This window comes from Oryctolagus cuniculus, chromosome 14, assembly GCF_964237555.1.
Source record: "Oryctolagus cuniculus chromosome 14, mOryCun1.1, whole genome shotgun sequence".
Taxonomy (NCBI): Eukaryota; Metazoa; Chordata; class Mammalia; order Lagomorpha; family Leporidae; genus Oryctolagus; species Oryctolagus cuniculus.
This window is the reverse complement of record NC_091445.1, coordinates 65,668,149-65,681,512: the sequence shown is the minus strand read 5'-3', so window position 1 is coordinate 65,681,512 and position 13,364 is coordinate 65,668,149. Positions and strand designations below refer to the sequence as shown.

General features: G+C 39.0%; 1 long non-coding RNA gene across 1 annotated transcript in view; it reads left to right on the top strand.

Moving 5' to 3' along the window:
- LOC103349612 (uncharacterized) overlaps positions 1-13,364 on the top strand; it is a 136,553-nt gene that overhangs the window by 29,600 nt on the left and 93,589 nt on the right. The window contains exon 2 of the long non-coding RNA XR_007922615.2: positions 8,363-8,492. This is a non-coding gene — a long non-coding RNA (uncharacterized lncRNA). The remainder of the gene's footprint in view (positions 1-8,362; positions 8,493-13,364) is intronic.

The window sequence follows — 13,364 nt, the reverse complement described above, 5'->3', positions numbered from 1 at the left end:
CTCATCATACAATCTTTGTTTTCTTAAGTGAGTTCTTTCATTTTTTCATTTAAAGGAAGCACTTTTCTCTTTTGAGTATCTAAATTGTCAAATCTTCTTACTCTTGTACTCGGGGCCCTTATAACAAAATTAAGTGTTATATAGACACATGGACTGCCATATTGCCACCATCTGACAACTAAGACAGGTACTAAGTGATTGACAGCTGGGTAGAATTTATAGTGTGGATATAAGACAAAGGGATGATTCACATCCTAGGCACAAAATGTGAGATTCCATCATGCTATTGAGAGCAGTGCACAATTTATCAGTTGTGCACTTGTAAAGTGGTTGTAAACACCACTGCACTCAGACCAGCTGAGGAATGCACAATTTAAAAATGAATAATTTCTAGAATTTTCTCTTTAATATTTTTGGACTGCTGCTGACTTTGGGTATTGAAACTATAATAAGGGAAACTGCAGTAAAGGGGGGACAACTGTGCAATAAAAGTTAGCATGTTTTCATGGGTGATCATTTGCTTCCATGAGAAACCCCACTCACAAGTTTTCTTTTTATTAAGAATCCTATTTTGGCATGTTGAGTTTTACATTTTTTAAGTGTTTAATTGAGCTTAACTCATTCTGATTTATTTTTCACTGAGAGACCACCTGCATCCTTTTCTTTTCTTTTTTTAAACTTTTATATAATAAATATAAATTTCCAAAGTACAACTTTTGGATTGTAGTGGCTTTTCCTCCCATAACCTCCCTCCCACCCACAACCATCCCATCTCCCACTCACTCTCCCATCCCATTCTTCATCAAGATTCATTTTCAATTATCTTTATATACAGAAGATCAACTTAGTATTTACTCAGTAAAGATTTCAACAGTTTGCACACTCACAGAAACTCAAAGTATAAAGTACTGTTTGAATACTAGCTATACCGCTACTTCACATAGTACAATACATTAAGGACAGAGATCCTACATGGGGAGTAAGTGCACAGTGACTCCTGTTGTTGATTTAACAATTAACACTCTTATTTATGATGTCAGTAATCACCCGAAGCTCTTGTCATGAGCTTCCAAGGCTATGGAAGCTTCTTGAGTTCACAAACTCTGATCTTATTTAGACATGGCCATAGTCAAAGTGGAAGTTCTCTCCTCCCTTCAGAGAAAGATACCTCCTCCTTTGATGGCCTGTCTTTCCAGTGGGATCTCACTCACAAAGATCTTTCATTTAGGTCATTTTTTTTTCCACAGTGTCTTAGCTTTCCATGCCTGAGAAACTCTTATGGGCTCTTCACCCAGATCCGAATGCCTTAAGGGCTGATTTTGAGGCCAGAGTGCTGTTTAGGACATCTGCCATTCTGAGTCTGCTATGTATCCCGTTTCCCTTGTTGGATCGTTCTCTCCTTTTTTATTCTATCAGTTAGTATTAGCAGACTCTAGTCTTGTTTATGTGATCCCTTTGACTCTTAATCCTATCATTATGATCAATTATGAACTGAAACTGATCACTTGGACTAGTGAGATGGCATTGGTACATGCTACCTTGATGGGATTGAATTGGAATCCCCTGGCACGTTTCTAACTCTACCATTAGGGTAAGTCCAAGTGAGCATGTGCCAAACTGTATATCTCTTCCCTCTCTTATTCCCACTCTTATATTTAACAGGGATCACTTTTCAGTTAAATGCCTAAGAATAATTGTGTGTTAATTAAAGAGTTCAACCAATGGTATTAAGTAGCCAAAAAAAATACTAAAAGAAATAAAATAGTAAGTTGTTCCTCGACAGTCAGGACAAGAGCTGATCAAGTCATTGCTTCTCATAATGTCCATTTCACTTCAACAGGTTTCCTTCTAGGTGCTCAGTTAGTTGTCACCGATCAGGGAGAACATATGATATTTGTCCTTTTGAGACTGGCTTATTTCACTCAGCATGATGTTTTCCAGATTCCTCCATTTTGTTGCAAATGACCAGATTTCATTTTTTTCAACTGCTGTATAATATTCTATAGAGTACATGTCCCATAGTTTCTTTTTTTTTAACTTTTATTTAATGAATATAAATTTCCAAAGTACAACTTATGGATTACAATGGCTTCCCCCCCATACCGTCCCTCCCACCCACAACCCTCCCCTTTCCCACTCCCTCTCCGCTTCCATTCACATCAAGATTCATTTTCGATTATCTTAATATACAGAAGATCAGCTTAGTATACATTAAGTAAGGATTTCAACAGTTTGCTCCCACACAGAAACATAAAGTGAAAAATAATAGATGATTTTTTTAAATGATGATGAAATCAGAGCAGACCTATTGTCATGTTTAATCCCAGTGAGAGTCAAGTTGGGAGTTGATAATTTCTTTTTTTTTTTTTTTTTTTTTTTTTTTTTTTTTACAGAGGATCAGTTTAGTATGCATTAAGTAAAGATTTCAACAGTTTGCACCCCCATAGAAACACAAGGTGAAATATATTGTTTGAGTACTCGTTATAGCATTAAATCTCAATGTACAGCACATTAAGGACAGAGATCCTACATGAGGAGTAAGTGCACAGTGACTCCTGTTGTTGACTTTACCAATTGGCACTCCTGTCTATGGCATCAGTAATCTCCCTATGCTCCAGTCATGAGCTTCCAAGGCTATGGAAGCCCTCTGAGTTCTCCGATTCTTATCTTGTTTAGACAAGGTCATAGTCAAAGTGGAGGTTCTCTCCTCCCTTCAGAGAAAGGTACCTCCTTCTTTGAAGACCTGTTCTTTCCACTGGGATCTCACTCGCAGAGATCTTTTGCCAGAGTGTCTGGGCTTTCCATGCCTGAATACTCTCATGGGCTTTTCAGCCAGATCCGAATGCCTTTAGGGCTGATTCTGAGGCCAGAGTGCTATTTAGGACATCTGCCATTCTATGAGTCTGCTGAGTATCTCACTTCCCATGTTGGATCACTCTCCCCTTTATTTATTCTATCAGTTAGTGTTAGCAGGTACTAGACTTGTTTATGTGCTCCCTTTGACTCTTAGTCCTTTCATTATGATCAATTGTGAACTGAAATTGATCACTTGGAATATTGAGATGGCATTGGCACATGCCACCTTGATGGGATTGAATTGGAATCCCCTGGTATGTTTCTAACTCTACCATTTGGGGCAAGTCAGCTTGAGCATGTCCCAAATTATACATCTCTTCCCTCTCTTATTCCCACTCTTATGTTTAACAGGGATCACATTTCAGTTAATTTTCAACACTTAAGAATAACTGTGTATTAATTAGAGAATTAAACCAGTCATATTAAGTAGAACAGACAAAAAAACTACTAAGAGGGATAATGTATTAAGTTGTTCATTAACAGTCAGGGCTATGCTGATCAAGTCACCGTTTCCCATAGTGTCCATTTCACTTCAGGAGGTTTCCTTTTTGGTGTTCAGTCAGTTGTCACCGATCAGGGAGAACATATGGTATTTGTCCCTTTGGGACTGGCTTATTTCACTCAGCATGATGTGTTCCAGATTCCTCCATTTTGTTGCAAATGACTGGATTTCGTTGTTTCTTACTGCGGTATAGTATTCTAAAGAGTACATATCCCATAATTTCTTTATCCAGTCTACCGTTGATGGGCATTTAGGTCGGTTCCAGGTCTTAGCTATTGTGAATTGAGCTGCAGTAAACATTAGGCTGCAGACCGCTTTTTTGTTTGCCAATTTAAATTCCTTTGGGTAAATTCCAAGGAGTGGGATGGCTGGGTCGAAAGGTAGGGTTATTTTCAGGTTTCTGAAGAATCTCCAGACTGACTTCCATAGTGGCTTGACCAGTTTGCATTCCCACCAACAGTGGGTTAGTGTCCCTTTTTCCCCACATCCTCGCCAGCATCTGTTGTTGGTAGATTTCTGCATGTGAGCCATTCTAACCGGGGTGAGGAGGAACCTCATTGTGCTTTTGATTTGCATTTCCCTGATTGCTAGTGCCCTGAACATTTTTTCATGTGCCTGTTGGCCATTTGGATTTCCTCTTTTGAAAAATGTCTATTGAGGTCCTCGGCCCATCTCTTAAGTGGGTTGTTTGTTTTGTTTTTGTGGAGTTTCTTGATCTCTTTGTAGATTCTGGTTATTAACCCTTTATCTGTTGCATAGTTTGCAAATATTTTTTCCCATTCTGTCGGTTGTCTCTTCACTCTCCTGACTGTTTCTTTTGCAGTACAGAAACTTCTCAATTTGATGCAATCCCAATAGTTAATTTTGGCTTTGACTGCCTGTGCCTCCCGGGTCTTTTCCAGAAACTCTTTGCCTGTGCCAATATCTTGAAGGGTTTCTCCAATGTTCTCTAGTAACTTGATGGTGTCAGGTCGTAGATTTAGGTCTTTAATCCATGTTGAGTGGATTTTTGTGTAAGGTGTAAGGTAGGGGTCTTGCTTCATGCTTCTGCACGTGGAAATCCAGTTTTCCCAGCACCATTTATTGAATAGACTGTCCTTGCTCCAGGAATTAGTTTTAGATCCTTGATCAAATATAAGTTGGCTGTAGATGTTTGGGTTGATTTCTGGTGTTTCAATTCTGTTCCATTGGTCTATCCATCTGTTTCTGTACCAGTACCATGCTGTTTTGATTACAACTGCCCTGTAGTATGTCCTGAAATCTGGTATTGTGATGCCTCCGGCTTTGTCCCATAGTTTCTTTATCCAGTCTTCTGTTGATGGGCATTTAGGTTGATTCCATATTTTAGCTATTGTGAATTGAGGTACAGACAGCTCTTTTATTTGCTAATTTAATTTCCTTTGGGCAAATTCCAAGGAATGGGATGGCTGGATTGTATGGTAGGGTTATATTCAAGTTTCTGAGGAATCTCCAAACTGACTTCCATAGTGGCTTTACCAGTTTGCATTTCCACCAACAGTGGGTTAGTGTCCCTTTTTCCCCACATCCTAGCCAGCATCTGTTGTTAGTTGATTTCTGTTTGTAAGCCATTCTAACCATGGTTGTACCCTTTTCTAAATCATTAGCATATTACAATATTATGACTCTAATAATTTCATCATTACATGCTTGCTGTTTATTGTCAAATTATCAGTGTAGGGGCTAGCGCTGTTGCGCAGTAGGTTGATCTACCTGTGGTGCCAGCATTCCATATGTGCACTGGTTTGAGACCCAGCTGCTCCATTTCCAATCCAGCTATGGCCTGGGGAAGCAGTAGAAGATGGCATAAGTGTTTGGGCCCCTGCACCCATGTGGGAGACTCAGAAGAAGCTCCTGGCTCCTGGCTTTGGACCAGCTCGGGCTGTTGCGGCCATTCGTGGAGTGAACCAGTGGATGGAAAACCTCTCTCTCTCTCTCTCTCCTTCTCACTGTCTATAACTCTACTTCTCATCTAAATAAAATCTTTAAAAATTGTAAATGTGTTCTTTAAAAACAGGCATGACAATTTTAAATTCTAAATTAATTTTAAAGGTGTAATCTACTGAAGAATCAGGAATGTTATATATTACAGATATTAGAAAGGGTTAGAATAAAGGAATTTCTCCTTTGAATGTCATCCTGGGTGACATATAACTGGAAGGTAAAGGGAACTAATTATTGTTATTTGTTTTTCTCTAGAAATCTTTTATTCAAGGTATATAAACTTAATACATTTCATATATACAGCTTTAAAAACCTAGTAATTCTTCCAAGCCACCCTGTCTCAGCCTGCACTCCCACCCTTCTTCCTCTTCCTTCTCCTATTCTCCAAAGTGATAATATTAACAATGAACTGGATTGGTACTATTTCTGAGAGTAAAAATGAATGATAGAAATTGTATGTAAGAAAGAAGGAATTGGGAACATTTTCCTATGTGATACATGTATTGCATCAAACATAGTATAATATTATTTGAACATGTACACTGCAAACTTTAGAGAAATTATGAAAAAAATTAGGAAATATGTATCCTTGATACCTTAATAGCTTCTCAGATTATTTTAATGAGATTTCGCAGCTGCTTTGAGGAGTGACTTTGCTTTCCACTTAATTGATTATTTACAGAAACAACTCTCTTCTCCTTGGTCTTCAAAATATAAAATACAGATGGTAATGTTGCCTACCCATAGCAAGAGTGTTATGAAATCTAGATGTATAGTGCTGCTAATGAAAAAGCACATGAATTGGGGCCCGTGTTGTGGCATGGAGAGTAGAACTGCCACCTGAGATACCTGCATCCTATATATGTGCCAGTTTGTGTCCTGGCTGCCCCACTTCCAGTCCAGTTACCTGCCAATGACCTGGGGAAAGCAGTGAAAGATGACCCAAGTGTGTGGGCTTCTGCCACCCACATGGGAGACCTGGATGAAGCTCCTGGCTCCTAGCTTCAACCTGTTTTAGGGCTAGCCATTGTGGCCATCTGGGGAGTGAGCTAGTGGATAGAAGATTCTCTCTTTGTCTCTCCCTCTCTCTCTCTAACTTTTTCAAATAAATAATTTTAAAAAATCTAAAAAAGAAAGTGCACACAAATGATTGAGATATTATTTATTCTTCTCTCTGGGAATATATAGCTCAGGGAAGACATATTGGTGTCTATTTAAAACCCAATGAGCCTTTGCTTCATAAAAATACTTGTCTTAGAATAACAATAACAAATACACATTACTGATACTTGAATATGTTTTAGAGTGTTTTGGTAACCACACTCTGCTTTATTTTTTATTTTTACTCTGACAGTTCTTAAAAGGTAGCTGGATTTTAAAAGATTTGTACAGCATTTGCTTTAAGTCAGATCTTTTTTGGGCATGATGATAACATTATAGATAAAAAGAGACGGTGCTGATGATTTGAATGTGTGGAAGAAGCAGGATGAATTCCTAGCATGACATGAGCCTTCAGTCCCTGCACAGGAAGGACTAAAGCGAATGCTACAGGGATCAGGGTCAGATGGGCTAGATTCACCATATTTTTGTAATGCCCAAGTCTTGATTTAGAAGGATGCAGGCTTTGATGATTTCTGAGTCTATATTCTTTTTTTTTTTTTTTTCTGAGTCTATATTCTAAGCACTAGTAAATCAAGTTATCAAGTTTCAGTAACTTCCTTGAGATCAAGATTTCAAGATCATAGTATTGTGGGGCTCAAGGCTGAACAGATTAAAGACTCTGATTAAAAGTTACCCATGCAGTTGAGAATGGTATCTCTGCTTCTTAGCATTGTTTTGTTATTGCTTGAAAAGCCTTTTTTATTTGTTTGTTTTCACTTTGATTGCTGTTTTTGGCTTAATAATATGAAGATCTAATTAATTATTATACAGTGAACATAATGTGTACATTATGGACAGGCATTTAGGAATCATTAAGGTGACTTAGAGATTTCTCCTCAGTGGATTCAGGAATAGTTTGTTGTCCAGGCACTGGTCAGTATAGAGGGAAATGAAGTCTGTGGCTGGCAGGCCCCTTTTTTGAGAGGCCTTCACTGCTCGTGGGCCAATCTCAGAGGCATTTCTCCACAAGTAGCTTCACTTGGCCCAGCCAGGCTGCACAGGGCTTTGAGGACACACCAGCTAAGCCCCTACTGGATTTTGTAGGTGAGGATTCATTCATGGTATCTGCTTTCCTTGGATGTCAAAAGAAGTGCTAGAATGATAGCAGATATATCCAGAGCCTAACTCATAAAGAACACAGAGGCATAAACCTTCTAGACATGTATTTTCAGAAGGGACATTCAGAGATACCCTACAGGATCACTGTGGGGGCCATGTGATATTGATGAGTTAAACAGCACCTATAGATCAGTCTCTGAATGCATTTAGAAAGGATCCAAGTAGGAATGATGATAAAATATTGAAAATATTGCATTTACTGCACTCTCTTTTCACATCAATGATAGCCCTTGGTATCACCTTCATCATTGCCAAAGACATTGTATGCTAATCATTACTAAGGTTATTAAATTCTTACCAAGGGGTAATCTCATTTTTAAAGATATATTTGTTTATTTTTGAAGAGTTACAGAGAGAGAGAGAGAGAGAGAGAGAGAGACAAAGACAAAGAGAGAGAGAGATTTTCCATCTGCTGATTCACTCCTCAGATGGCTGCAAAGGTCAGGGCTGGGCCAGCTCGAAACTAAGAGCTTCATCCAAGTTTCTCACTAGGGTGCAGGTGCCCAAACATTTGAGTCATATTCCACTGCATTTCCCAGGCTGTTAGCAGAGAATTGGATGGGAAGTGGAGCAGCCAGGATACAAATCAGCACCTGGGTGGTATGCCAGTGCTGTGGGCAGTGGCTTTACTTCCTACACCACAACTCTGACCCCAATGGGATAATCTTTTTAAAGACATCATAATTTCTGTGGTAGTTTCTTACTAGTATGCCTCTTTTATAGGTTAGCAAATTAAAGTTTGGAAATGTTAACTCTTTTTAGGTCACACAACCAGGAAGATTGGGCTTGATTCCTATCCAGGCTGATTGACTTCTGAGTATGGATTTCTACCCATGATGTATGGTGTCCTCTTAGAGGAAAAAGAACTGCAGAAACTGGCAGGCAGCTGAACGTAAGTGTGGTGGTTGGATTGTTTCTGAGGATACTGAAGAAGTAGTTAATAGCCATGACTTAGGGGCTGTAGATGGGGCCCTAAAAGTGAAGGGCCCTTCTGGAATCCATTATTAGCAGCTAGACAAGGTAAGTTGCCTTGACAAATACTCCCCCCTCCTTCACACTGTTTTCAATGTTAAACAGATATTGCATTTTTTTTTTTTTTTTTTTTGGACAGGCAGAGTTAGACAGTGAGAGAGACAGAGAGACAGAGAGAAAGGTCTTCATTTTTTTCCGTTGGTTCACCCTCCAAGTGGCTGCTACTGCTGGTGCGCTGTGCCATCCAAGCCAGGAGCCAGGTGCTTCCTCCTGGTCTCCCATGGGGTGCAGGGTCCAAGCACTTGGGCCATCCTCCATTGCCTTCCTAGGCCACAGCAGAGAGCTGGACTGGAAGAGGAGCAGCCGGGACAGAATTCGGTGCCCCAGTCGAGACTAGAACCCGGGGTGCCGGCGCCGCAGGCGGAGGATTAGCCTAGTGAGCTGAGGTGCCGGCCAATATTGCATTATTTATTCATTTGATTTCCAGAATGCTAGAATAACCCAAGGCTTTTGTTATTCGTTATTATTTGGTGTTTTTTCAGGTCCTACCTGACTGTTGCATTTTTCTTTGTTGACCATTGCTGGGTTCTGTCTAATGGAATAAGCAGTGGGGTTGAAAAAAAATGTGTGTTAAATTTCTGCGATGTCCTAACGCAGATACAGGAGACTGCTCACCTGTGATGATGCCATGGCTTCCTCAGTGGACAACTCAATGTACTTTAGTCCCAGGACACTGCTTTCTTCTTTCCTCACATCCTAGCTACTCATGATCAGTTTTAGAAGACTGTGTGCCTTTCCTTGATTATTGTTTCCTGGTTTGCTGTGATGGAATTACTTCTTGTATTTCCCATTTAGCCACTGAAACTTAATTACTCTGTTAGAAAAATGTTTACATTTCCTTGTTTTAAATTTTTTTCCTCCTAAACCAGCCCATATATTTATACATTTAGCTTTTGCCCAACACTGAGTGCTTTATGACATCTACCTCAGATAAACATGCATGCTTTTATTTTTATTTTATTTATATTTTATTTTATTCATAGCTTTAGAAACAACTTGGTCTGGAGTTTCTCTATGAAGTTCTAAGCTGGGTAATGTGGGGAAATGTCATTCATTTTTGAATTCCTCATACTTAAAATCTTTACTTGGCAGATGTTCAATAAATATTTATTGAATAAATGAGTGAATTTAAGATGGATTAAAAGATTAGATTCTTCAGGTGAAGTACTTTATAATCAATTGCCAGCAGGGACTTTCTTACTACTCAGTGATGTGCACCGTCTTGGAGGCCGATGGTGGTGCTGCATTCTATATATTGTTGCATGATGTTGATTTGCATGGGCTTGTACTGCTCAGTAGAGTCTGAGTGGTAATGTTTGGCAAATAGGAGTGATCTTTAATTTGCTTTCAGTAATTCAAACATGTTTCCATAGCAACAGTTTTGTTTGCTTCCTTGGTTTATTTTTAGTAACTTTTCTGAGGCTGTATCAGAGGCCAGACTGTTACATTTTGCATGATTGATTTTTAATACAGTTTCTTTTTTGTGCATTTCATTTAGCCATTTATCTCTACAACAGGAAGAGCCAACTTTATAATTACCTACATATAAGTATGAGGGCCAATTTTGAATATGTATTTAGGTTGTCGTACTAATAATAGCAGAACTAAGTCTGATGAATTTTAATATTTCTGACACTTTTGAACAACATTCAAGAAAAAAGTCAGCCAAAATAGTTAACTAAATTGGTTGATGAATTTCAGTCCAAATATGGAGATAATAGGCACAACCTAACACCTAAAATTAATATATTAAATCTGGAAAAACTAGCAATAACTTGACTGACTTTATTAGAATTTTCTATATGGCTACATTAGGGAACTTAATGTTCTTTCATTGTGTAATTAGAATTTATTTATCTACTGTTTATTCTGTGTAAACCATTAATTATGAGTTACAAACATGATGGATGTGTTTTATCAGTGATTACTGACAGAGAGGCACCCTGGTTCCATCCCAGACATGATCTCAGATATCTTCTACTTCTCTGTGTGAACCTTGTAAGGGTAATTAGTTCGAGAGTTTTATAGTAATAGTTTCCACACTGAATATAGTGGAAAGAATGTTGGCCTGGGATTCTGGAAACCTGGATTTCAGGTTCTACTCTACTACCAAGTTGTATGACTTTTTGAAAACCTCTTTACCTTAGGTGTTCATTTCCTTAACTGCAAAGATAAAATGAATGTTCAGCCAGATGACCTCTTGATTGTTTTGTCACAGACATGTTATCAGTTAAACGTGTTGTATATATATCCCTGAGCTTATAGCAAAAGTGTACCTGAGGCTATCCATTTCTTTGAATCCAACCAGGAAAGTTTGAATGCTGGCTACTGGGAGCAGAAAAGATAACATAGCTAATATTAATGTGATAACCATAGAAGCTATGAATGAGCAATTCCTCATGATCAGGTGATGGGCAGTATTCAGATGTTATCTTGTTTATTTTCATCACAACCCTGGAGACAGAGTTTACATATGAGAAAATTGAGACCAGAGATAATGAACTTAGTACTTCTCCAAACCAAGATTCAAATCCAACTTGTACTTTGAGTATAGCAACCAATCTTAATCTCTTAAACTCTACTGCCTCTATCTGCAAAACTCATTCTCCTTAATTTAACAAATATTTATTGTGAAAGTACTGTATACCAGGCACTGGTCTAGAATAGATGTTTGGCAGACCAGAGAATAAAGAAAACACATTCCCTCATGGAGCTTATATTCTAGGAAGGGGAGAAAGTGTTTTATTTTCAGTAGACTCAATAAACAAATAAATAAATAAATAAATAAATAAATGTTATTTAGGGGGTTCCAAGTGCTTTGGAAAAAGAAACAGAAAAACTGGGTGAATAGGGTGGCAAAAGTATGTGAATGGAGTGGAATGCATTACAATTTTCAGTTGAGTAGTCGAGATGGACATCACCAAGACGTTAAGGACTTGGTGAAGAACTTGAGTAAGTGAGAGGATTAGTTACATGGATATCTAAAAAAAGAGCATTCAGAACAGAAAGAACAGGGCCTTATGTGCAGAGTATGTCTGATTTTAGCTATTCCATTATTTATATCAGAGAAAAAGTCACAATAATGCAAACATTAGGAACTTAATTTAGACACTAAAATTCTTCCTCATGGTTGTGTTTATTTGGTTTAGAATCAGGTTGAATTTTTTTTTCTTTCTTCGTGTTTCTGTGTTCCATCATGCTTGCCCAAAGTCTAGTGGAAATATTTTCTTGTTTCCCATAAGAGATCTTTCCATCTTCATTTTACTTTGCTCTAATGTAGCAGCTCCCAAGCTTTCTGATCTCTGTATATTTGTATACTCCTAGCCAAAGAGCCACAGGTAGTAGGTCAACCTAAATCATGGATAATGGGAAAAAAACTATTTTCTCATCTGCTCCTCCCTACTAGTGTCCTCACAGAGCTACAAGTGCAGGGTTCTCCCAATCTTCTACACTTTGAGACCATGTTCATACAAGTTTAATATGCATCAGATCACATGGGCATTTTACAAAAATGTAGATTCCAGTTTTTTTTTTTTTTTTTTGACAGGCAGAGTGGACAATGAGAGAGAGAGACAGAGAGAAAAGTCTTCCTTTTCCATTGGTTCACCCTCCAATGGCCTCTGCGGCCAGTGCACCACGCCAATCTGAAGCCAGGAGCCAGGTGCTTCTCCTGGTTTCCCATGCGGGTGCAGGACCCAAGGAATTGGGCCATCCTCCACTGCACTCCTGGGCCACAGCAGAGAGCTGGACTGGAAGAGGAGCATCCAGGACAGAATCTGGCGCCCTGACCAGGACTAGAACCTGGGTGCTGGTGCCGCAGGCGAAGGATTAGCCTATTGAGAGGTGCCGGCCTTGGATTCCAGTTTAGTAGGTCTGCATTTCTTAGAAAAAAAATGCTCCCAGACCACACTTGTTTTAAAGATTTATTTATTTAATTTGAAACTAAAAATGAACCATAATGAAGAAGGAGATGGGAGGGGGAGAGGCAGGTGGGATGGGAGTTGAGGGTGGGTGGGTATGGGGAAAGAACCACCTAAAGTTGTATCTATGAAAAAATGCATTCATTAAATAAAAAACTTAAAATGTTTAAAAGAATGACATTTGCAAGAAAATGTGTTTTCACTTCTATAATTAGAAAAGACAACAGCTCCATTTAAAAAGGGTGTGTTAATAAATAAAAAGTAGACTCAATATTAAAAAAAAAAGAGTTACACACAGAGACGGTGAGACAGAGAGAGATCTTCCATCCATTGGTTCACTCCCCAAATTGCTGAAGTGGCCAGCGCTGAGCTAGGTTGAAGTCAGGAGCCAGGGGCTTCATCTGGGTCTCTCACGTGGGTGTCAGAGTCCCAAACACTTGGTCCATCTTCTGCTGCATTTCCCAGGTCATTAGCAGGGAGTTGGATTGGAAATGGAGCAGCTGGGACATAAACCAGCATTGGTGGCTTAAACTGATAAGTCACAATGCTGGCCCCAGAGACCACACTTTAGGACTTTAAAATTGAAATTGAATACACTGAAGGTGGTTTGGTTCCGTACTTCTAATTTCTGCTTCACCCCTCACCACAATCAAACTCACTAAGTTACACATCATTATGTGATTAAGGACAGAAAAATAGACAGTGTCAGGGCTAGCATTGTGGTGCAGTGGGTTTAGCTGCTGCTTGTGATGCTAGCATCCAATATCTGAATGCTGGTTTGAGTCCTGGCTGCTCTACTCCTGATCCAGCTT